The 27,982-nt window shown below is 32.1% G+C and overlaps 1 protein-coding gene and 1 long non-coding RNA gene across 3 annotated transcripts in view; one reads left to right on the forward strand and one right to left on the reverse strand.

Annotated features, from left to right (window-relative positions):
• The window catches only part of LOC117233767, a 167,100-nt gene that overhangs the window by 49,401 nt on the left and 89,717 nt on the right, over positions 1–27,982 (forward strand). Inside the window, exon 2 of one of the 2 annotated variants that reach the window (XM_033494328.1) lies at positions 25,510–25,560. The exons of the other annotated variant lie outside the window; for it this stretch is intronic. The gene's annotated coding sequence lies outside the window, so the exon portion shown is untranslated. The remainder of the gene's footprint in view (positions 1–25,509; positions 25,561–27,982) is intronic. 2 annotated transcript variants of the gene reach the window in all.
• On the reverse strand, positions 28–27,826 carry LOC117233770. Its single transcript, XR_004493396.1, has 3 exons — positions 27,727–27,826; positions 26,940–27,628; positions 28–599 (listed from the first exon to the last, which is right to left on the reverse strand). It is a non-coding gene; the product is annotated as an uncharacterized LOC117233770 (long non-coding RNA).

Here is a 27,982-nt window from a genome sequence, read left to right on the forward strand (position 1 = left end):
TAATCCTCACATATGTATATATTTTAATATAAGCACCATTTATCCAAATATGAATACTATATTCCAATCTTAATATAAAAATATGCGTTTCATCTTTCATTAATATTCTTACGTACATCTATTATATTTAGATAAATATACAATATTTATACACTTAAATAGTTTAGCATAAACACCGTTTCCCCGAGCAAACTAGCATTACTTCTAAAAAACCATATTTCATTTTCCATTTTTTATGAAATATTACTCGCGCTAGGAAATACGAATTCAAACGCGCAGCCAGAGGCTTTTGAGACGGTCGATGGTCGATGTATCGGAATGTCGCTGAGAAAATAATTTTCCGATGTCGATGCCAGGCTTTAACGTTTTTTCCCTGGTCCCGTATTTCTATAACGTTCATACGCGTCGGCTCATAAATGCGTTTTCGTAATTATGCCTTGGTTCTGGCTTGGTGAGGCCGCGCATTCAGATTTTTCGCCGCGTTTTCCTTTCTCTTCTGCCTGTGGCTGTGCAACAGAGAGAAACTCGAACGTCGGATACGACTCTAGCCACTAGGTGCCTCGTGTAGAAAGGCAGCTCTATTAGCGGAGTCGACCGAGCTAAAAAAGAAAGGAAAAAAAACAGAGAGTAAATTTACCATCCCTTACGACCTTAAACGAGCGTTTTAAATTAATATGAGCTGAAGGAAGTAGCACTCTGAATAACGAATGGCATTGTGTCACTGCTACCTGTGTAAGTGCGTTGCTTTCTCCTTCCGCGATCGATCGAAGGAGTCGCAAGCTGCTAAATGCGCACCCAGTTCGATCGTCGGAGAATTTTTTCGCCGAGCAATTTAATGTAATTCAATGATGTTCTCCACCGGGATTCCACTTGTTTCATGATAATTTGATCAACGTGGCGATCGTTCGATCTGCCAGCACACGCGAGAGGAATATTGCTCTCTGGAGGAACTTGTTGCCAAAACGTGTTATCGTTGAATGTTTGGAGATGCGAAGAGGCTGCGTTTTTTCATATTTACGTTTGGATTTGCACTTTGAGATGTTTTGGGGATTGATCTTGTGTGCTTTATACGGTCCGATACGAATTATTTTATTTTTGTTTCTATATGATAATCTTTGCATGATAGTGGCAAAAAGACTGGGATGTTCATTCATTCTACTTATTTGTTTTGGATGTAGATTTTCATTGAATAGCGCTCAAAATTCTTAGTCTCTTTGTTGTTAAAAAAAGGAGTGAAAGGTCTGTTTAACAAGATATTTTTCATACGATTGCAAATTTTCAATTTTGTAAATATATTTAGAAGCGGTAGCGTAGTCGAAATTAAGTTATTTTTACATTTTTAAAGATGTATGCAATGTGAAATATGATGAATTGAAACTTATTTATTAAGATAAAAATCACTATAAAATTATGTAATTAATAGATTGGTTCAAAATTATTCTAGAGGAAACAAAAATATATTTTAAATTATAATAGGAAACTTTCACGTTGTTTATAAGTTATTAAATAATTTTGCATCGTCGAAAGATAGATAATAAATTAATGTACGTATATTATGCACTTAAATTAATTAATTCAATTAATTGAAATAATTAGTTTATGTTGAATTTCCTACTCGTGTTATAATTATGCTTTGATTCTCTGTTAATTATGTTGTTCCATTCTTTTCAAAACCAGCAAGATTATAAATATTTTTTAACATGCTAATTTATTATCGTATATTATACATATATTATATATCCTATATAGTATATTATACATATATTATATATTATTAATAGAAATGTAAAGCGTGTTGTGCGCGTATATATATTTGTCTTATTATCCGTATCTGTTCTATGCCTAGTACTTTACTTCATAATTTTTCTTGCGAATATTTTATACAAACGCTTTCAACGATATTATTCACCATAAATCAGAACCAATTCACGTTTAAGCTAATTTCGCAATGTCTGGGATTTCTTAGTTTTCTATTTCTGAAACTCACAGTCTTTAATTAGGAAATTAGTTCTGCAATTCAGGAGATCTAAATCTACATATTCTCAATAGAAGGCTGATTGTAGAAGCATAACATCAGCCGGCTAATTTAGCTAATTACTTGGTTAATAACCAACCCTGTCGGAAGTTTCTTAATTTCGTCATTAAATGAACTTGGCTGACAAAAGTTCATTTAATTATTATGGTAACTGTTTTTTTTTTTTTTGCGTAGTTATGTCACAGTTTCACACGAATTATTATGTAAATATCGAATACTTTTTTTAAAGAACAATACTGGGGGAATTTTATATTTTCTTTGGTACAAATTTGGATTTAAATTTTATCTGTGTAGATAAATGTAATGTAGTCGCCGTGTAGCATGTGCTATGTGCACTCTCAACGTTAATGTGCTTTAGATGGGTATTAGTGTGAAATATAGAAATGACTGATAGAAAAAATTATGCTTCATCCATTTCTGCTTTCATGAAATGAACACAATAGTTAAGGCAGTAGTTTAGGTGCACAGAGCAACTTCAATTATGAAAATATTAATTATTATCGAGCGTATTGTAACATTAATTAATAAGAGACTAGAACATGATGTCGTTGTGAGAAAAGTTGAAAGGCATTATTACGTGTGTTTTCATTTTAATGATTATGTTTATGAAATAATTCGAAGTAAATGGTCTACTCTGACCTGAAAACGAAGTTATTCGGTTATTTGAAAAATTCGATTATTAGAATAGCGCGTCCAATTTTCTAAAGAGTCTAATTATAAGAATAACGCAGAATAAACATATATATTACATGCATTTGCAACAAATGATGATGCTTCGTATAAACCATTTAAATTTAGAATATTTAGCATTTGAAGATTCCATAATAGTAAAACTAAATGCATAAGAATGAAGGAACTTACTATACACTCGTATTTAAAAATTTCTTCACTTATCAAAGAAATATTGAATAATTGAGTAAATATGTAAATATTGTTTTATCGGTCAAACTTTAACCTTTCCGAGGTCACGTTTTTACTCAGAAACAACAGAAATTGATACACTGATAGAATAATATCACCAGTTTGTACACGTTAGAAGATTATTGAACAAAGTAGTGCATATTTCGTCCAATTGTATTATTGCAAGGTGCTTAAAAAAAGAGTTTGTAATTCGTATTAAAAAAAAGTTTGATTTATGCGACAAATATAATGCAATAAGAACGCAGAAGATGCCAGAATCTCTAATTTGGATATAAAAGATATAAAAAATTTGAGGAATTACCTGTGTCAAAAAGTTAACGTTGATTATTAATTAAAGTGGAAAAAATGACCGACTTCATTGCTAACTTATGTCACTTCTCCTGAAAAATGCTTCAGAGGCATATTTTTGAGCCAGGGGAACCGAAGAATAAATTCGTCCAGCTTGCGCTTTCACGTGTAATCGTTAGGATATAAATTCTGTCCCGGGCTTGATCGATGCTCTGCGAGGAAAGATTTATATCTACTAACCAGATGATCTATGCGATAAACTTTCCCTGTGAACTACCTTCATTCATAAGCATTAGGACACTTGCTGGTCTCGCACGAACTGTGACATAATTAAATCGCAGATATTTATGCATTTATGAGAATATTAAATGCGTTGAAGGGTTTAGAATGCATTAATATGGACAAATATTCGCCATATTCAGAGCAAAATGTTCAGTATAATATTCACAGCGAGCCAAAGTGAACAACACGTCCTTCAAGACAGAATAACTTTTTTTTCAAATTCAATCAAAATCAATCGCTTGATTCGTTCTGAGAAATTTCGAGGATTAGTTTACTAGGTGACATGCGAGAAAAGTGTTGAAGGAATTGCAATTGGTTTTTGCAACATTTTTGTCTCCAACACATTTTGCTGATCTATGTCAATTATGTGGCCACATGCTGAGGGTTTTGTCGAAATCGGTTGATACGGAAACAGGCGACCAAAGACATAATAATCTTTAGATTTTAGACCGGAAGTTGCGAAAACTGTAATTTTCATCCGTTTTTAATCGTTTGCAGTTCATAGCAACATTAATTGATTTCGATAAAATTTTCAGAACGTAGGTACATAACTGGTACCAATTCGTTGTCCTAATTTCCATTACAGACCCAGATAAAAATGTTGTAAAAAAGTAACATTTATTTGTTTCTTCGTGATTCCGACAAATTTCACTTTCTTCAAAAAGTTTGTCACATGTTCGAGCCAGTTCCTCTAACTTCTGAAAGAAATCAAGTAGTTTGGTCGTCTTAAGAAAATTATTCCGTTTCAATAAAGCACGTGTGTTCACTTTTACTTCTTACTGTGAACTGTAACATTGAGAGATTTCTAATTTTAAAGGATGAAAATATCTTCATCTGGAAACGAATCTTTCACGTACTCAACTTTTAAATGTATGATTTTCTCACGTACATTATGAAAGGAGGATGTTAAAAAATGACCACTTTTGGATCTGCTTGCGAGCGAAAAATTCACGCATTTAACAATGTCTCTCAAGGAACAGAAAATGTTACTGGCATTTATCCGAGATGAGATGGGAATGCTGAAAAAAATGAGTGCCAAGATGAAAAAGTGGCAGCGGTCAAATTTCCCTACAGGTTACATTTAATCTTCATTTTCTTCAGATACTGATCCATCTATAAAATAATTTTCAGAAATTCTGCTGATAAATCGATTGAAAGTTCAGAATCGAACAAATTCCAAGTATCACAAGATCGTTGTTGGCTATTGTTCTCACGTAGCAACAATCCGGTGATACTTCAGATCTACTCGATTTCGAACTTCGAGTGATTTATCAGCGGAATTTCCGAAGAATCAATACGTCGATACAGATGGACAATTATTCTGTAGCTGGATCAGATTTTGAAGAGAACGAAGATTAAGTGTAACGTACGGATAAGGCTAACCGCTGCTACTTTTTCATCTTTGCACTCGTTCTTCTCAACTTTCCCATCACATTTCGGATAAACGCTAAGAACATTCTTTGTTACTTGAGAGATGCTCTTAAATGTCCTGCAGACATTTTTTAAAAATGGCCATTTCTTAACATCTTCCTTTCAATTTACCAATTTATGTGTTATAAAGTTATAAAAGAATAGTTTCAAAAATTTGTATTCTCGCTTTATATCTTTTTTATTTGTAAAAAAAGTTTGTTACCAGATGACTATATGTGTATGTGTAGGGCGTATGAACAAATCGAAAATTAATTCTTGTGAAAATAGAATAAATTGTTCACCTTGTTAGCTGTATACAATTTTCACCACATTTTAGTGTACTGTAATCATATTTGAAATATAAGAGAAAGTAATAGCTACGATGAACTGTGAGATTTTTGAATTAGCACGCAAAGATTATAACGCAAATATAGAATGGCGATGCTTCATATTTAATAGGATGAATTATAATTTATAGTAATAAATGTAGGTACGATACATCTGTGCATGAAATGTATAATTTATCGTAATAATAAACTGTAAATCAAATACGTATTTGTATGTTGATAAGCACTGTATGTATTCGAAGGTTAATTATATCCAGAAAAAAACAAGTTTACATGAACATTCACAGTTTAGTAATAATTACGGATCATTTAATTAAAACAATATGAACAGAATTGTTAATTTCCAATGCAACTCCATTTGGGAAGCCAAAACTTCGAACATGCACAAACTAATTCGTTACTTTAATTATAAAATTCAAGTCAATAAAATAAATACAAAAGATCAAGTGATCATGACTAGACTTAGAATTAATTAGACCGTAACGCATGGACGCCTAACGGATAAATCACTAAAAGTACGCGAAGAATGCAATATCCCAATTACGACATTTATTACGCAATTGAATAACTCGAGGTATGCAACTGGTATTGATATTCGGGAAACGTTGATAAAACCAGCACACACGCAGAAACTAATTGACTGTTCAAAGAAAAATTCGCTATACTCTAAGACCTAATATAAGCGTGTTTTTATTTAACACTAGAACTACCACATCAGTCAAATTGATTAGTTTTACAATTTTATTTTAAAATTCCTACTTCATGTTATATTTTTTTCCGTAATGATGTAATGACTTTCGCAACGATAACTAAAAGAATAATATACTGAATTTTATTTTCTTTTTTATGTATTCAGACTCAAAATAATTTTATATCAAGGCTATTTATACCAATACCATTAAAAATGACTAGTACTTAGCGTAAAAGGGTCCTGCAATCTGTTTATCGAACTCCAATTAACCAGTTTCCTCGTTTTGTATAACTTCCCACACGTTTTTACAATTTTTACTGCGTATTATACAATATGATGATATCAGGTATCAGGAAAATTTCGAATCAATCGCTAGATCGTTAACACTAGAAATACCACACCAGTCAGAATGACTGGTTTTACAATGCTACAAATGTGTCAATCTTCGTTTAGGGATCATGGTCCTAGATGGATTAATAATACCATAAATGTACCACATGACATGGAATTCCTTCTGTAAAAAAGTAATAAAATATTCCATTATCCTTCTGTAAAAAAATATTCTATTATTACGTATTTTTTAAAGACCAGTTATTTTGACTGGTTTTGGTAGAAATAGTGTCGTGTTAATTATCGGTAGTTCTAGTGTTAATAATACAATTAGCTTTTTATAATAAATAATAAAATAATTTTGTAATAAAATGTAAAACATTTTGACACTCGTGTAAATTATGTCACGTGATGCTAATATCCCTAGAGGTTGATGCGACATTAATAAACAAATTAATTACTTATTTAATCAAAACAATGTCTAATGAAATCAGGCTTCGAAACTAATATTCAAACTTAGCTTGTCTGATCTTAATATTGTCATGCTTCTAAGCTATGTAAATTGTTAATATCACTTTTTCGTCGTTGGGATTCCATGGAGATCGTTTGATTTTCGAGAGACGCATTGGCTAATGGGTGGAAAAGATAGACGATATACATATTCAGTAGCTAGTCGAAGGTTTGCAGTAAGCGTAAGGGAGGGATGATAAAATTCGAATAGCTTGCAAATTACAGAAGCTCGTTGCAGTCTTCTTAGCCGAAGTCGATGAAATGTATTCAAAGCTACGTTGGGCACTGTCGGTTGATAAGATATGAAAATAGGGGAAAAATGTCGACGTCTTTTCTGTTTTATCAGCTTTCCTCTCCTTTTATCGATGCCGTTACGTACCAGAAACATTTATGAATAATTCAACTTCTTTCGTATAGAGAGCTCGCTCCGGGCTTTTTACGTTAATAGATGCATACGATACGATTTCACATTCCCTCTGTTTTCCATCTTTTTTCCATTTTTATTCCTTACTATGCGTGATTCTTGGTTAAAAATAAACTTTTTAATTTAATATAGTATAAACATTTCATCGGCTCCTAAATAATTGATACTGGCAAAGTACAACTTGAATAAGAATATCCAAGAATCAAAATGCATCGACTATGTTACTATTTTAATTTTTATCATTTTTTTAATTTATCCTATTTTATCTAAGCATTTTTAATCGATCGAGAATTTTTCTTATCGTTGACTTTAAATGCAGTTCACTTTTTAAACTACGTGTCTATCCAAAAAATCTGGCTTTGAATCGTCAACCGTGATTTATAAAGAAACGAGAGTTTAGGATTTTTTCAGGACCGAATTTCCTTATGCTGTGAAAAAGGTTATATTTATTAATTATTAATATAAAGTCAATATGAAATATTAAAGTTTCGTTGGATGGTTTTGTGAAAAAGATGTGACCAGATTAAAATTTTGATTTACTTTATTATTTATCCTCGTTTCCTTGTTCTGTATATTCTTAAAAATTTCATACGATTCTATTTACATACATTTGATATGTCGTCAGTGTGATTATTATCCGATTTTATTGTGTGAATTTTCGTATATGTTTACGCCTGATTTGACTTTCTAATTTCTAGTTTCAGTCTATCCTAAAAATAAACTTTATTTCTATGTTATTATACGTCAAGTACGATAACACCAAGGAAACATGCAAATATATCGATGTTATCAACTATACTTACATGAAATGCCTTTAACCCCTTCCGTTACAACATTTAATCATACGCGCAGTAATACGGCTTGTACTCCAAATGTAACAAACAGGAGTTCCATGTGTAATTTACTTAAATTTCAATTTACAAAATGAGGCAATATTATTCACAAATTCTACGTATGTATGTAACACGTATACTTTTATACATTTGTCGCGATACTAAAACACTCGATTTAAACTCAGTCTAATTTTAACATTGCTGAAATACATTTAAAAAGGTAAAAGACAAGTAATAATTTTTAATTACTAAATTTTTGTTTTTGAGAGTTGCTCGCAACACAAACGTCTAAACAGAGCTATATTCGTTATCAGAACGTTAGAAATCAAACAGTTATTTGCTGTTCAATTAATACTCTTATAAATTTGAAGATGCAAACTTTCGAATATTAAAATGAAATATTACTACTATGGCAAAGTTTTATAAAGATCTGAACAATCTAACAACCTCTCTAGAAAAGAATCGAAATCTTCCCCCTTTACAAACTTTTTATCTGTCACTTATATATTGGTTTAGCACCTAAGTGAGTGAGTCATTGGGTAGTAACGACAAAATCCGCAATCACTTAGTTGTCAACCCAATAAAAAGCGATATGTAATTAAGATGCACCTTCCAATAGAGCAATCTGTTTATCAAATTTCTGACAACGAATAATTTCTCTAGCAATATTATACTGCACTTTTGTACTTTTTGTTTCGGCGGTAAAACACACACACACACACATATATATACGTATGTATAATTGAACTACTTGTAATTTCAAGAAGTTGTTTGTCTTCACTCAACAAGGCTATTTTAAATAATGTGGAATTTGCAGGAATTTCAAAATACGATTGTAAATGGAGGCAAAATCCGGCGCCAATTTTCCGATAAACTTCATCTTTTTATAGCATAACCTAATCTTACAGTTTAATTTCTTAATCTTAAAGGCCATTACGTCATACAGTTATTAATATCTATTTTCTATTTATAAAAAGTTGAAAGTACGTATTACTTGTATCGGATAACAGAAATGGAAAAAATCTCAACTATAAGGAAATAATTACTACTACTAATTCATATCGAGTTCTTTGTTACTTTATTAAGATTGTTAAAGGGTTAATATTATATTTTATATGTATATTTTGATTTATTTGAAATGTATTCACGGTCTGATTATTGTCTAAACTTAAACGCAGTAAGGTAATCTGTATCTTAGAAACTATAATAGATAGTCTTTACTGGGATGTTTTGCTGCCAATTTTGTTGACAAATCTCGCCATAACTTATTCTACTTTATCAAATGCCAACGCTCTATTACATATCTATTAATCTTTAAATCACTTTCATCACGTTACATTAATAAAAAATAATAAGACAGAAAGCGTTTAGGATTTGTCAACGTATAATTTTTACCTCTAATTGTATAATTAAATCATATCATGTTAAAAACAAGTATTTGGAAACGTTCGAGCGACATTGAACATCTATTGGGTTGGCAACTATGTGATTGCGGATTTTGTTATTAGGTGGTATTGACAAAATCCGCAATCACATAGTCGCCAACCCAATACGTATTAAAATATTAGATCATCTCATAAATGACGTGACTTGAAAACTGAGTTTGAGATCTCAAAAATTATTACAATCGAAGTTTTATACAAATGGTATACAGTACATAATCTAGTACATAAATTTGTATATACAGTACATAACTTTATGGAAAAAGATAAAGGGTTAAAGAGTTAAAAAAATAAGGACAAATTCATCATTGATTAATTACCAACACATAATTCGTTTTTTTTTCTTTTTCATTTAATATACGAGAAACGATCGTATTACTTATGAAGTGACTTACATACATACATGTGCCTGTATTTACTCGTATGGAAGCCGATCAACGAGTCGTCAACGAGTCTCTGTCAATAGAGTCTTCATTCGTGTTTCACCCTCAATTCCACCTGTTTCCACATAAAGTATGCACGACTCGGATGAAGCGACGGTTTATTCTTTTGGTCTTTCAGCGCGTGCAAAAGGGGAAGACGGACAAAACGCCGTGGCAAAAAGTCCGGACCAGAAGTTACACGAACCAGTCGTGCATGGCTGACCATGCAAGGATTTATTCACTGTTTCAAGTTGACGGGGAAATTCTAGTCCATTCGGTCCTTACCTACTACGGCGAGCAAATGGTCAATAATTTATCCTTTCATGGTTTAAGCTCGCTACACTGGCAGGGATCGCGTAATTAATTTGATCAAAAATTCAAACCCTCGTAGAAACGCCTCTTTTTAGCCATTCACCTGACGACGCGGCGCTGCGACGTTCTTCTGATTAGGCTAACATAAAACTGCGCTGGAAATTGAATAATTGACTGGTCCAACCAAGTGGCCCTCTCTAACGATATTTATCCGAGTTCTGGATTTTTGGTTACTGTTTCTTGTTGCGATTTGCGGTTGGTTTTTCTAACTTTGTTGATTACGCTGTTGTGGTGTCAGGGAGGTAAACTACGTTCAACTTTTATTTAACTATTATTGGATCCTGGTAACCAGATTTCATAGTTTAATATCACTCTGATTTATTAAATAACATATATGAATTATTGGAGAGTGCAATCTTGTTCACCCTTCAGATATCTTCTTTTAAATTTTTAAATATTTTGGTCCTTAAAAGTATAGAATACAGAAAAAATAGCAGGACTTAGATATGTCGAGTACTGAAAGTAAATACTTAAACACTATCTATATTTTAATAGTATTTATCGAAATATAGTTTTTATTTTGGGTCATATAGACCCGAGGAGAATAACGGGGTTAGAGAATATTTATTTTTTACGGGAATTTTTTTATCTTTGTTGATTAAAATAATTTTTCTTGAAAATTGTTCAAAAAGTTGTAAGTATATGAATGTATTAACTGATGGATTCTTAGAGTAAGGACAAGTAATGATGGTAGGTTTAAAGTTTAATGTATTTTAATAAGTGATATTCAATAACAAAAGGAATATAAATAGAGTTTACTCTAGTTTAATAAGCGATAGTCAAGAACAAAAGGACCGACTATAATATCGTCGCACGTCGATTCACACTCTGTGTCCGCTCAACTCGCACTCTGCTTCTCAACTGACTCTCTGGCCGTTGTAGCATTCTTTTGTCTTTTGCTAGGCCCACCGCACACGTGTTCCACGGACGCTCGTAGCCAGGGTCACGTAGGTCTTTTCGGCGAAGCTATTTATTTGAAGGACCCGATAACGCATTGATGGAGCCGACAGCGCCTCGGCTCTCGCGACATTGTCTATAGTTAGCTCGACGTTTCTTAGGCCCTTCTCCCCGATACTACATGAATATGTCAATATATTTGGTTACTGATTATCATTTTTACTTCGATCAAGAGACAATACGTGAAATTGTCTACTGATTTTGGTGAAGATTTGCATATTCGTAGGTCAGTCAAAAATGCTCGACACGTATCCTTTTTATCGGCAATCGATCACAATCAAGGGATGAGCGTGGCTTTTAAAATTGACGGAAGAAAATGTATCTGCTAGAATACTTTGAGAACTATTAGAGGCGATGGAATTGTGTCAATGAATGAATTTTGTATTTTGTGACAAAAGAAATACGTGTCGAACATCTTTGGTTGCGCTATGAGAAATAAAGTTTACTTTTTTGGAGTTCTCCAGTTAATCTTTGTCTATAAATATTGCACACTGCCATAGTTATGTACCTTTTTTCTATATAAAGATCGTAAATAGAGTTTCTAAATTTATTGTCAGAAAAATTGTAAATCGTAGAATTGAGATAAATCTCGCGCGACATCTCAAATTACAACTCAAAATAAATAAATATAATTGTTGTTTTCGTTTCTAGATGTATGTGGTGACGAACAACTTATATTTCGTTTCTATCGTTTGCGTTGCATCCTCTTTCCAATCAATACGTAGTTCGTTATCTTCGTTATAATATAATAGAATCTAAAACTTTAAAAAAGACAAACACAAAAAATTATTTTTGTACGTTATAAACCATATGAATATAAATATGTTATAACACGTACAAATATATGTAGAAACTGCTTTCGACATAATTCGATAATTCCTTCAAAGAGATTTATATACGAAAACTTTAATGATCATCGTTCGTACGTTTAGAGTTTTAAGGATGAGATGATAGATGCATTAGGTCCGCAGGAGTTCCATATTAGTCATCCATTTTCATCTCTTTCTAGGAACGATATAACAATACTGATGGAATAATAGCATTTGTAAATTGAAATAGTTGCGCCAGAATCTGAATTTCGTGAAGTGTCTCGTGAATATTACAGAATTTCCTGCGTATTTCGGATAGTATTACGGAAATGTTAGCCTGGAGCACATTACAGAAATCGTATCAACTGTAAGCATTCCCTAAATTAAACGGAGAACGTTTCTTTTAATATTTCACTCTAAATCGATGATATCTAAAATATTCGAAGGAAATTTTCATATGCTCGTTTCAAATGACATTACCTCATTGGTGCTAGAAATTATTATTTTTTTCCCGATTCTGAAAGTTCATTATTATATCTTAATAGCAGCTGCAATAAAACAATGGATTTTACTAGTAATATTTTCTTTGACATAAGAAATTAGTTTGCGTGTATGTGGAAATTCCAATTTCAATCTTCTGACTAGACTTAATAACATTTTTTATTCGTTTGTTACGAAAGCTATAATTTTATAGAATTTTCAAATTTGATTATCGTCAATTACGTGACTATTATCACATTATGCTTCCTTCTAGAACTTCAATTTTCTCAATTTCTCGTATTTAAGAGAGATCCTCTGCAGACATATTTTATAAATAAAAATTCAATTCTTTGTATACTTTTAAGCAAAAAATTTCAATAATTATTAAATATGCCTCTCGTTACTGAAGTATGAACATGTACATGTTCAGAAAGTTATAAGTTAAAAATTATTACGTCAAAATTATAAAATATCCTTATATATTGAAAAAATATCAAAATATTTATATGAATGACAGAAGTTAAGCTGGTCTATACGTATGAAATAATAACGATGAATTTTGATATTTTTCTAACAAATCTTCTTAATATCGAATATGCACGTAACATATTTGTTTTTCTTCGCTGTAATTGATAATTGATAATGGGAAAACATATAATATAGGTGGTATTGGTTTGTCCAATTGAAACTTCAGGAAAACAATATCCCATATACATCGCTCTAATATTCGTCAGTAATAGATATATAAATTAAAGAAGGAAATTAAAACATAACATAATTTACAAATAAATGTAAGGTATTAAATAATTTGATAGTGAAAGGACTTCGAATCGCTTACGTTGAATTTATCGTACTGAACCGTTCCTTGAAACAAACAGTTGTCAATGTAATCATTGCGAATGCAATGCAATAATTAACAAATAGAGGAACGAAGGTTCAACTAAGTTGGCTGGTTTGTTTACCGGTATCTTTTCGAAGTTATTAAACTTCAATTTGCAAACGTTGTCCTGTTCGTATCGGAAAACTTTTCTAGCTCCGACACAATAGCAATATATCCCTAGGAAGGAACGCGCGGGACCACTATTTTTCTCCAATTTAAAGTTTTCTGTCTTTAAGGCACTGGCTACGAAAATTAAGTGTACAAAAGTTTCCTCCGGACGGATAAACCGAACTTGTTAAACGGTATTGTGCTGGGAACTCTCCCAATATCGTGCAACTTGGGTGATTTCTCCTCGCATTCTTTCCACGTGGCTGCGTTTTTCGCATTGCTCTGACGAAAACACGTGTTGTCAACGCTATTTGACTCTGCAATATACGAAAAAATTACAAAATATGTCATAGGGCGCGGTAAACGACCGTTATTGCAGCAAATATGCGCGTGAAATTCTTCCAACAAAAGAATCTCATGCGTGATAAAAGAAAGTGTTTAAGTGCTGTATTTAGTAGACCAAAAATTACAGCGGTCTAAGTCAAGACATCTTAATGTTTATGAGAAATTCATGACATACAGGGTGTCTGTAAAACTCAGTGTCAAACTTCAATAGCTCTGATATTGTAGTACTCACCAAAACGAACAGAAAAGTGTTTACCAGTTAATCGCGTTTGAAGAAAAATTATTTTTCTGTGCGTTTGACACGTATACTTGTCGCGTAAAATAAAAAATTACCATTTACTATAAAAGGTCCAAATTCTAGTTAGGAAAAATAAAAGTGTCATTTAATGGTGTGTTTACTTTATATTGCTCTTATTGCCTCTTTATTGTCTATTTATTTTTTATTGCTTTATGAAGAAAAATTAGATTATTTTCTTCGGTACATTGGTTATTTCCTGTATAATGTATTTCTTTTTTCAAACTCAGTCGGTATTCCCGAATTGTATATTGTATATTGTAATAGAAATACTATAAGAAAATATTTCTCTATCTTATAGACGTTGTGTACTTGAACCGTATAGAATACGTATTATATAAAAAGAAAAAAACAGGAAAGTCGATTAAATTTTTTGATGGAATGTGTTGAACAAATTTTTGAGGAGTATGCAATTCAACAAACAGAAACTTCGAAAGTTAGTCGACCAATTACGAGCTCAGTTGCAAAACTTACACGTTTCATCGGAAAGAATTTCCCTAATTTTATACCAGCTGTATCATCAAAAGTAAATGCATTTCGAAGATTTGCTGTCTGTTCAAGAAATGGAATTCGTAAGAAGCCACGACATATAAAGTGCCACTTTGTGCGGTATTCTGTTTCGAAAAATACCATATTGAAAAGGCCAACTGAATTTCTTATTATTTCGTTGCAATTCTGAAATTTCATGCAACAATAATTTTATCGACAATGAATCGGTAATTCTTTCGAATAAAAATGTAAGCCATCAACCGTTTTGCTTTAATTTTATTGTGAAATTTGTAATAGCAGTGTTTGCCCTGCTTTTGACGTGTATACTCGTTATCGCTTGATTTCATTTACTGCCTAAACTAAACTAATTTCTAAAACTAAGTTTCCCAGTTAATTGATCAATAAACATAGGTTGAAAAACCGTTAGTTTCGGAGTTGAGAGATGTTCAGTGTATAAAAGTAGCGTATATTAAAGCAGTTGCTTCGTTAAATGAGTTTATACAACGAATCGAAAATTGTTGCCAAAAGGTAAGAGAAATAAAGGAGACCTTTCAACATGTGCGTGCTTTTATGAGAAAACGAGCCGATCTGTGTTGAAATGAACGAGGACATATCGAACATGTGTTACAGAGGTAATGTCCTAGTAACAAAAACATCTCGTAACTCCGAAACTAGTGGTTTTCCAACCCACATTTATTAAGATCTTTTTGCTTGTTTTGATGATAGCTAAAGTTTGGCACCAACTTTTATAATTTACGCTGTACAATCTTCTTCCACGTCCTAGTTAAATGTCAAATGGAATTTAATATCTATCATATAGTATTATATCATATAGTAATATCTACCATATAGTAGATATAGTTTATACTTATCCCTCTTTGTCATACTGCTGTAAATCGCAATATATTTAAGTAAATATTAAAAATCGATAGTTCTTGTGTTAATTCTACGATATTATATTCCTTTTGGATCTCGTAATGATCTTAATAAACCAGTACGCCTTTGTCACGTGGGAGACACAAGAAATCATGAAATTGATACATCACCGGTGATTTCCTCGCGTCGCAGTTTGAACGTTTCACAAATAAGGTAAAGAATTGAACTTTAGATGTAGTAGTAAAATTTATTGTACGAATCCAACAAAGGACGGTTCAGAATGTTACAACAGAGAATGTGAAGAGCTGATTTTAGGAAGATTTATATATTATGGATTTGGCTCCTATGAAGGGAGTGTCGCCGAGGGTGTCGCCGGGGCACAGGTCAGAGATGGCCTTGCTGTTACTGTTTTCTAATACTGGAACACTCTCTACGTTGTTGTTTCGATGGCCTGCGGGGTGTTCGTTAGATCCCCTTGGTTTTTCTATCGCTAATTTATGACTCTGTGACACCTTCATCGTCAGATATACCATTATTGAATTAATCTGCTTCTTGATGGTTCTTTGAAATGTCTTGTTAAATGACTTTAAATAGGAATGTACTCTTTACTAGATAGATCGATTGTAATATAATTACAATTATACGTAGACAACGTTATATGAATGTTGCAAATTTTGTGGAATAATATTTGATATCAGCCTACGGGTAACAAACAACATAATTGTTTAAAATTAAAAGAAAATGAAGAAAATTAAATTAAAAATAAAAGAAAATGAAGAAAATTAAATTAAAAATAAAAGAAAATGAAGTGAAATCAATTGTGCGTGTGTGTGCTTACTTATAATATTCTAGTAGAAAATATCCTATTCGAATAATGAAACGTTCAGCCAAGAGAAGATAACAGAACGTTCCGGTGACACGTGATCTAATAAAGGAGAGCTTGTTGTAATTTAATATCTTTTATGATATTGTTGACGTTGAAAGGGTGGAATGTGTAGACACGAGCCTAGATTTCATTATGGTTAGAGTAATGTTACATAGATTGAGGCATAAAGATTTCTTATGGCCTCTTGAAGTATCGATTGACGTTTACTAAGGCCATAAGCCATCTCGAAAAATGATCCTTATAGAATTCCATGACACTGACACGAGAATAAGAATACATCTGTTTCTCTCTTCCCTAAATAATTTTGCATTTCTCTTTCCATTTTCAATATACCTTACACGACATGAACAACATAATTTTAAAGAAATAGATCCTAAATTGAAATTTATCTCATTTACTAAATCCTATGACGATCGCTAGCAATATTTTTGTACATTATGCGCAATTTGTATATTTCTGCATTTTTTAATTTTTTATAAATGCATAAAAATCCATGTTCTGGTAGTAACACAGGTTGAAAAGTTAGTTGGAACAGCGATTGAGAAAAAGACACACAGCCAAGAAAAGAAAAAGTTTATTTTTATTCTTAATGAGATTCTTACTATAAACTCTTTTATCTCTTCGTAGTCCACAGTTCTAAATCAAACAATTATCGTAAAGCTTTTAATAAAAGCTTTGATAAATTTCTAATAACTCTTCGGATGTATCTCGTTTTCCATGACTATGCTAATACCTGTAAGTCGTATACCCTAGAAAATGTATTCATTGATTTGTCCATAAAAATTACGCTTTATTTCCTAGCTGCGTTTTTTAGCCAAAAATTTCAATCGCGAATGAGAGACGTCGTCTCAAGCCGAGTATTTAAAATTAAGTTTTCCAAAAGTTAATTAACTTCAGATTCCTTCAGAATCATAAACGACGCTAGTTACGTAATATGCAATGGTCTGGCGAAATCAAGATCAAAATCGCCAACATCGTAGCAGATGTAAACTAGCGTTGTGCACAGCGCTGTCCAATGCTGATCCAACATTCTGCGCAGCGTCGTACGAGTTTCAGCTGTAACACAGTTAGCTGGAATGGTAAGGCCGGTTGCATACAAACAACGCGATGCACTTGTGATCTGGCAATGGTGAAATGCATACATATAAGCGCGCGATTCCGCTACTAGAAATATAAACTTGCCGAATCGCAGAACGTCAGCGGCTGCGTCGCATCGACCTAGTATCCTCTGTATCGGAGTCTAATTCGCGTTAATTTGTGCTGAATCACGTGCATTTGATGAATTTCGCTGGCTCGAAGGAAACGTACGCGATTCCGCGCACTCGCTTCGAATACCGCACCGATCTTCCTATCTTACGCATTGTTTCTGTTGCGTACGCGTAATCTTCTGAATTCATTAACGAAACATTGTATATGCTGATTTCTCTTCTTCTCTTCGCGTGGATAGAAATGGAATTCAGAGACGGGATATTAACTTTATTCGTTGAACGACTCTGTTCGATACTGGAAAGTTCAGAAGGAATATTTAGATTCGCTGAAAGATCGATAAAAATTGTCAATTTTACGAAACAGTTCGAAAATTGTTGACCCGAAAGGGAAGTGAGTATCTTGTTGCGTTTGTTTTTTTAATAACAGCAGATTGATCGGTTCTTTAGCTATCGAATACATATGCAATTAAATTGAATTATTGAATACAAATTTTTCAGGGAAAGCGAGAAATTGTTTGGAAGCTTGCAAAATCTCATTTACTAAACACAAAATGTTGGCAGGAACAACAAAATCTAGAAAACTCTAATATACAAATATTCTTTGAATTTCTCCTTGAACTTTGTTTCTTCGATACAATTTTCGATGAAAAGTTTGTTTCTTCGATAAAATTGATATTTGACGTTGCTGTAACTGTACGTTTAACAACGAGTAAAACGTAATTCGTTCTTTGTCAAATCTTTTTTCATTGCAGAGGAACGATTTTGGTCAAAAAGCGTACAGCACGATACGAATAAGTCAGCGGAATTCAATTGTTGATAACCTGTTTATCGATTACACTAGTTGCTGACAATTAAATTAGCGTGAAAGGCTCACGAACAGAGCACCATCGAGGTTAACTGAATGAGGAAACAGGAACAGGAACAGGAACAGGAACAGGATCAGGATCAGGAATTACAATTTCGAGAAGGAAATAAATCCGTGCGATTCGATACGTGAACACAACACGCATTCGGGTTCACAACTGCGAACACGAAGTAACATTTTCCGTTTTCGTCCAGTCTCACTCAGTTTCACATATCTCTGTCTTGTTTTTCATTGTATGGCGTTTCGTTCGGCGTTCGATTTTCCAATATTTTCCAGTGTTTTTAACCTTGTTCCTTTTTTTGCTTCTAAAAAAAGGAAAGTTTAGAATTCGAAGGAAGCTTTAAGAGATTTAGCCCTGCTGTTCTCCCATTCCTCCTTGTGTTCCCTCTTCTCTTCAAATTTTAAAATACAATAAGACTTCCTATGATACGGAAGGTACATACTGCGTTATACGAATTTCGTGTTGCATGGGATCCAAGACACAGTCGGCATTAAATAAAAAGTTCATTTTAATATGACAGAAAATAACGTATCGTCTATTTTATTTTTAAATAATAGAAACTCACGATTTTTTTTTATAAGCATAGAATGACTTGAAGCGTGTAAAATTAAAATTCTCCCACTGAAATATGTATTATAAATATTTAGAAATAAGTTCCATCGATATCGTTTCTCGCATGCTGTTACATTTTGTTCATGGGCTGAATTTTCTTCACTTTCAGTAGTTCCTTATGTTCCTTATTCGCAGATGTTTTATTTGGTATTATTTGGTATTCTCTTTCATACGAGGATAGTAGAATTTTTTGATATGAACACGGCGTTATATGGAATTCTACTGTTCTTTATTCATAACAGGTATAGAATATAAAAAGAATGGTAAGATTTAAATACACAGGCTCGCGAAAGTATTCAAATACTTATAGATAGCTGTCACGAATACATTGTGTGCGTTTCATACAAGATTTTCAAATTTCATCAGCTCTTTTATAAGACTCGATCATCGTGATTATATGAGTGAAGTTTGAAATCAACCTGAACTCTGTGATATATGCGTATTATAATTGATATACGTATATGGAAATCACGAGTTGTTTAGTACAAATTTATATTTCGCAGAGAACACAACAGTACTTAAACCGTCAATTGCCCATTACATAAATAAGTCTTAGTATTCAATGGGACCATTAGTAACTTTTTACTAGATATCTATTTGTAATAAATATCTTGTAACTTCTATATACATTTTAACATTGGTTTTAAATTTTATCAATAAAATATGATACAATATTATACAAATATATCATAATGACAGTCGTGTCTTATTACAGTATTAATGAAAATTCAAAGTGTTTTATATAACATACACAATATGGATGTAAAAGTTCTCTATGGTAAATGTGCAAATAAAAAATATCGTAAGCCAGTATATATCGATCATTAAAGCTAAATATTAGGCTGTCCCAAAAGTTTAATTCGTTTCATAAAGAAATAATATATGGTGGAAATAATATATATAATCACACTTGGAATTATACAATCTTTTGTTCGAAACTGTTCTTCTCCAAACCTATTTGTCTCTATGTACCTCAAATTTCGTACTGCCATCGTCGCTCTTCTCGAAATTTCAAAATATTTCCAATAACACCCATAACATATTCACAGTACGTTGCTACAAGTATTCAGATATTAGATGGTTCCAAAAGTCTCTTTCGTTTTATAAGGAAATTCGTTTTATAAGGAAATTATAAGGAATTTCGTTTTATAAGGAAACAACAGATGCATTGTTCCAATAGAAAGAAATGGATCATACGTAATTCAATAAAATAATATAAAACAAAAAATGTTGAGCATCTATTATTTCCTTATAAAAGAAATTTTGATTTAACAAATTTGACTTTGAAAAAAACAATTTTGGGACAACCTAATAATTAAAAATTGTGTGCATTATAATAATACCTATTCAGATATAATATTTTTATTTTTGCTCATACAGACCCGAAAAGAATAACACGATTAACGTGACCTTTCCCGCTTTTTCTCCATTTCCATTCTGAAATAGAAAGTCATTCGTGGGTATGAAAGAAAAGCATTTAACTCGCGAGTAAAGTTTGGACAGTTCTGACTGATACGACTTTGTTCTTACCCAGGTGTCATTGTTATAACGGCCAGAAGGAGATCAGCGGAGCTAACATGATTTTTCTATTTTTCTACTTCTACCTTTATTCCTGGAACAAAACGACATAGATAAGAGGTTTATGTTGGTCATGAACGCACAGCGTAGCATCCGATGAAGTGAAATAGATTGTTAATTTCTCGAATTTAAATTACGGTACAGATACTACTGATGTCAACGATTAGTGTAAACGATAAGTTCGTTTTCTAACTAACCATTTTCTTATAAGAGATATGTGTTGAACGCTATTAGGAAAATATATATTAAATGTTAAATAATTGAAATATTCCATACGTTTGTGAATAGAATTATGACACAATGAAGTTAACACAATTAACTTACACAGATGTACGTAGGTATACTTGGAACTATTCTGTGCACAAGTTTGGTTTTAAGACGAAAAGCAATTTGTGTTAAAGATTATTCGGAGCATGAATATTCAATAAAACAATTAAGTTATATTTGTATGGTATTGCATTGGATAAAGTTTTGAAGATCCAAATGGTTGATATGTTATAGTACTACGTGACTTCGATATTGTACTCATTTGTATTGTTATTAAGTTAGCAAAATTTGCCAAAATCCAACTGGACAAATTGTAAAGTGCAAATTAAATAATAAAAAAAATTGTATTGTTCACATCAGTAGCAATACTGATAAATGGAAAAGTTGATTTTCGAAAATAATGAATAAAATATTCCAGTTGAATATTCCTTTCTTCCAATTTAAATTAAATCTTGTACTCACAATCAACTATCAACTTCTATATTTATATTTAACAATTTACATTTTACTTATTTTTATTTTTATTTACGTGTTATATTTGACAATATCTTCTGTTATAAAAGTATCAAAATATCATTCTCATTTTTTGAAGCTCGTACATTTATATCGACCTCTGTTTTAAAAACATTTATATACGCAGAAAGTAAAACATTTTGCAACTTTAAAATTTATACGCTCGTTTAATACCCGGATAACCATACGAAATATATAGATTGTAGTTAGATAAATTATAAACAGGAACTTTACGAAAGAATTACATAGAGCAAGAGCTTTAATTAATACTAATTAATTAAATTAATAAAAAAGATTAATAAAGCTTTAATTAATAATTGTTTATTGATATAAAGTGTATGAGCAAACAAATAAAAGCGTATAATTTGAATACTTAAATATTTGATTTTATGAATGTTATAAACGCATACACTTTTCAAGAATATGCATCTGGAGCAATTTTTCCTTGTTTTAACAAGAACATGGAAAGATCGTTAAAGAAAGTGTAGAAATATAAAGAGAAAATACGAAGCCTTAAATATAGAACATGGGGGTTAAAACAAGTAATACTACTTAAGGGTTAAAGATTATTAATAGAGTTCGTTGAATATGAATTATCAATAGAAATTTTCATTAAGAGAATGGTGCTAACGGTGTTATTTATTAAAAACATACACAGAACAAAAAAGAACCGTATGTGAAATTTTTATGTAAACAGTAGTATAAAACCATTGAAATGATTTTATTCTTTCTTTAACTCATCCAATAAAAATGTAAATTTTCGAACTGCTGATGTTCATGCTTACATAGGAAATTTAAAGTTGCATAAATATGCAAAATGTACACGAACTAAAAAAATATAAAAAATGAAAAACAAAAGTAACATAGGTCAAAGATATAACGATAAAAATACCAATAAAAATATACAAATGTACTCGCTGCAATATTTAGTGAATGAAATAGGTCTCTGTTTATATACTGTCTCTTTAGTTGTATTGATAAAAACATGAATTTATATAAGCATGCCCAATCTAATAATTATACTTTGTGTCGTCGCACGAATACCAAAAAGACAGGCAGTAAAGGAAAACTCGGTCAACGGTATAATAATCGTGCAAGTGCTTTCAAGCTTGAACGTGAATCGCAATCCGATTTTCCCTTGCACGGCCGATTCGCGGAAACGTGAATCGATGCACGCAGCGTGAAGTTTTAATGCTCGAAATATCGCAGCTGTTGATGTCGCGCATTGTACCCTCCGATGAATTATAAAAATCTCCATAAAACATGAAATAGTTAATGCCATTACGTGAAACGCTTTACCGAAGGAATTTATTCGCGTTTCCCTCGTTTTTTTTTTATTTCTGCCTCGTGCTCGTTACCGCGTTTTTCATTTTCGTTCTACGCGACCGCGTTATTGTGGTTTGCACTTTATACACGCAGCCCGCGCTCGTACAAATCGTGTTTCTGTTCCATAAGAATAACCGATTTTAATAATACGTGCTTTTGAAAATGCATGCAATTACTAGATATATATCGCGCCAGTGTGTGTAATCGAGGCTAGAGCTGCAGTTTGAAAATCCCCGTTAATTGCGAATAATTGCTACGCATTGTTTACGACGAAACATTATGTCGGATATTGAAAACCGAATGGAGGCAGAGAGAAGGGAAATTTGTGAAAATTCTGCGTCACGGTTAGGTCATTCTATGAAAAGTTGCTTCATGCAGGTTTTGAATCAAGATTTGTTATTAGACTACGGTTCGAGTGTTCAGAGTATTCATTCGAGTTGCTAGAGTAGTGTTGAAGAATATGTAGAATGTATACGATATTTTACAATGTACAAGATGTTCGATGTATTTGTCGTAATATCTATAAGAATAACGAATTTGTCTTTGGCTTCCATTTCTTTAATTTTACTCGTAGCTCGTGCTTTGTACTTTGCATTTAACTTTAGCTTTAGTCATAAAAATCTGAATTTTCATAAATCTTCACAGCCTAGATATGTGATTTTGACCCGAAATAGCATTATAGCGACATAATACGTTTATGGAATATTTTCCTTACACAACGAAAAATATTTTTCTACAAGCTAATATATCTCTTCGTGTGTACTTTGTAAACAAATTGTATCGCTTACGTTCGCGTTCAATTTTTATTACTGCTATGAGTTTTGGAGAAAGATCCGAAAAATTTTCTGACTAAAACATTTTTATTGTACAAAGCCAGCCATTGACTTAATTCTTCTGAAAGTAAATTAACGTAAAATAATATTTAGAAATATCTAAAAGATGGTATATTACACATACTAATTTTATTCTCTAAAGTATAAAAGAGGGTTAAAAAATGCGTATAAAGGTTAAACAAAACCTTTTAAAAGGTAGTTCGGAAATTAATTATATAGAATGGAAAGAAAGCTTTCCCTGGTTGTATGTAATCCATTAATCAATAATTGGTTGGGTAAAATCCACTTAAAAAGGCAAACGTTTGTGTGTTATTTCCTGTAAGGAAATGGAGGAAATTTCTCCATTTTATCCCTTCAAGAGAGGGATTAAGTAGGAGTAGATTACCTTAGAATTAAGATGATGTTACAGTAAGTCTTAAATAAAAAATACCAATGAATTTTTCCCTTTTTTTGCCATAATGAATTCAGGAATATCTGAAATTATATTCTATGAAAATATAAATATATTAGCAACATGTATTTCATATTGACCGTTATATCTCATTCGTAACATAGCTTAAAGAAGCATAATTTAAACAAACGAGGGAGATATTTTTATGCGAAAAATAAATTATAAAGCAACAAGATGAAATTCCTCTGCACAAAGTATCTCTTTCCTTACAGAAAGTTAGTTTTTGAAATCTCTTGAGCACACATTCGATTGTAGTATTCAAATGACTTTCGAATCGAACACTACTACCCTACTGTTCGATAAAATATATATATATATATATGTGTACGTTATGTATCGTGTTTGTTGAAGAAACTTTTGCATATTCATACGTGATTCCAATACCAGTGATCCAGTAACTTTATTACCATATATTTTAGAAATTACTCAAAGCGTTTTCTTTTTCTATAACAAAGACGAAAGAACATTCTAAAATTTGTATCAATGGTAAGTTCAACGATCATAATTTTTGACGTCTTATTTAGTTATTAATTTCGAAAATCATAAGAGAATATAGAAGCGTGAATTTTGATTAATGTTTAAAACTCGCTATGTTTTTATGTATTTGTTACACATAGCTATAGTGAATATGAAAAATAGTTGCACATTTATATGTATTGTAATTAATTATTTTCATAGCTAGTTATTTATATAAGTATAAACGTATCTCTTTGACAAATAACAAGTTTTATACAATGTAATACGTATATATATGAATAATTAATAATTTTATTAATTTTTAATTATATGTATACTACTGGTCAAAAGTTCGAAATCACTACGTGCTCCATCGAAATCAAAATTTAAGAAATACGTCTTTTTAGGTTTCTCGTACCTTAGAAAACTTACTATCTAACCATTATTAATAGCCCTAAATAAACAAATAAATAAAGAGAATTTTATACAAATATTTATGATGGTAAATAATAATAATTTACGAATGAACAACAAAACTAACAGAAGGTGCGATATAAATAAAACTGACAATGAGAAATTATTGCAAATTTTGATTCGCAGTATTTTTGGATACCAAAACACGTGCAAATCATGTTCATGGCTGCTGTATTTAAAGGGGATGCTACATTTATCTTCCATTTCGTATCGTAAATTAAATATGTCACTCGAACCAACCGATTTTCTTTATTTGTCTCTAAATGCGCAAAAACCATAAGCACGGTCGACAGCGCAAAAGAAAAAAGGAATAAAAAGTAAAGAGGAAGCAAACGTATTTTACAACAAGAAGCGATATTTTCCAGGCGTTAATGCGAGGGCGAAGATAAATAATTTCGAAGAATTCACGTATTAACAGAAGCGTGTTGTCTCTCATAGCAGAGAACTAGAAGAATTAATTATTACTAGACATTTTCTTTTTATTTGCTTTCAGAACGAACTACCGTCCCCATGCTTGGCAGTGCCTTTCCTGGGACCACTTTAGGTGAGTCGGGCGTTGCAGTAATGGAAATTTCTCTATTAAAATTTCAGGCAATAAGATTGTTTGCATTCCATCTTCCGCGCTTTCCCATCCCTGGTGTGATTCAAAGCACTCCACTCGCGTTTATTATCGACCGATACAGAGTACTCTTGCATTTTAAAGAGAAATCGATAGCCCGGGAGGGGTGGAGACTGTAAAGAGCTCGATAGCCGAGCGAAAATTCTTTTTCATCCTTCATAGAATGTAGGGAAGTCCAAGTTTCGTATCGAGTTAACAAACGTAATCTATGTCGGCCAGTGTAGCATTAGTTCGCTGATATATCAATAGAAAAAGACCTCGTGTCTATTTTACGTGAATCATAAATGATTGCACAGGTTCTCCAGAATTTTACCATATATACAGTTAGTCACGAAAGTCTACACGTACATCTGTCGAATTTTCTGTATCTGACTTATCATAGAAACAAGAAACGTACTTGGTCAGAAAATTATTTATCACCTGCCTGTCAATACAATTATTATCGATATATTTTTAAGAGGAATTGAACTTGTAAAAAGCTTGTAAAAAATTACATCTGAAATTGCAAACTTAATTTCTCGAACACCAAGGAGATACTTACACTCACGCAGTACTTAAATCATGCTTATATAAGTACACGTGATGTAATGTAAGTACTCTAATTATATTAATTATAATGAAATATATTGTTATATTCTATTATATTGCGCTAACATTTTATCAAATATAATTAACATTTATCGTCTCATGTATATGTTAACATGTGTATGTAATTTCTGTATTTTATATTTTTTTTACTTCTCTGTTATTTATGTCGTAACGTCTTCACAAAATTCGCAGAGTTGACGTTTTCATTATAATAATTTATATCGCTATACATGTATAGTACGTAGACTTGTGCATCGTAATGTAACGACTGTAAATAGAACCAGAAGGACATTTACTATCTTTTGCGTTTATTTTCCTTCTTCGAAACAGATATTTCTAAGTCAATGTTCGAATATCCAAACGTATGAAACTACAGAGGGAATGTTTGAGATAAAAGCTCGAAGACATCTGAAATAAGAATATAAAAAGTTCTCGTGTTAATTCAACCCGAATAGCAATTTATTTTATATCCGTATGAAAATCTTCCTCCGAACAGAAACGGAAGACAGTTTCTTACTTTTTTGCCACGTCTGTATCTACTCTTTGTTCGTAAGAGAGATATCTCTAAGTTGACACAGGAATATTCAGAGCAATGGATAAAAGTACGCTTGCGAATGTTTGATAAAAGGGAAGTTCACTCTGAGAATAGTTATCGCCTTCCCTCTCTGGAACGTTTGTGCCAGACAGCGGATGATTCGATAAAAGAAACTTCTTACCTTGTGTTATACTTTTCAGTGGTAGACAGATCTAGCGTAGATAAGAGGAAAACGTACGAGACTTGTGACTTTCCGGAATTTAATTCCAACTTCCTTGGAGATCGACGATTTGATCTAAATCCCAGACTGAACTTCCCCTACACTGTATGCACATACGTAAGTAGGTGTATTTGTTCGGTAGTTGGTATCAGAAGTTCTTCTCATCGGCTCGTGCTTGGCTTAGATACATATGTATACCACGAAAAAACAGAGCTTTGTTAAATAAAACTTTTGTTTATTAATTCCTTTCACCTGTGAGGTGATAAATATCCCATATATATTTACTGTTGCTCACTAAAGTATTTAAACACGCCTGTAGAAATTTTTAATGAAGAGATCACGTGTGTTATATGAAATATTTCGAAATTTTATTATCACTGTAATGAGACTCCGCCATCATAATTATACTCATAAAATTTGAAACAAATTTAAACATGTACATTGAAATTACAAAATGTTTGGTGCGAGTATATGCTTCGAATACGTCGCAAGTGAAACGAAATATTTAATATTCTAGTTAATAAGACTTAGTATTCAATGGGCTGATCTTTAACACTAATTATACGTTTAAAGTGACTATTCGTGTTGCAAACTAAGTTTTTATTAAATATATGCAGGGCGTGACAGAACATGCGGGACCCATTTTACGCCTGAAAACAATGAAGAAAGTTGCTAGAAACCTGTTCTATCTATCTTCGTTTGTGAGATACAATGAATTTTACGTTTTGATCTTGTGTTATGCAATTACCTTAAAAGAAGATGCTCAAAGTTACCAACTCGCATTTCAAGGCAAGGCTGTAAACGTCTTATCATGAATCCGGTTAAACTTTGAATGATTCCTGATGTTGAAAAACTTGTTCCATTCTGAATATATCAACATTTTTAATAGGTATTCCGTACACAATAGATTCTATGTTTATATAAAATTCTTTCATTGTTTTCATTGGTGTGCAATCAGTTCCCTGAGTGGCTGCCACATGTTCTGTTACATCCTGTACTTGCAA

Source organism: Bombus vosnesenskii, unplaced genomic scaffold, assembly GCF_011952255.1.
Source record: "Bombus vosnesenskii isolate JDL3184/JDL3185 unplaced genomic scaffold, Bvos_JDL3184-5_v1.1 scf7180000013299, whole genome shotgun sequence".
Lineage (NCBI taxonomy): Eukaryota > Metazoa > Arthropoda > Insecta > Hymenoptera > Apidae > Bombus > Bombus vosnesenskii.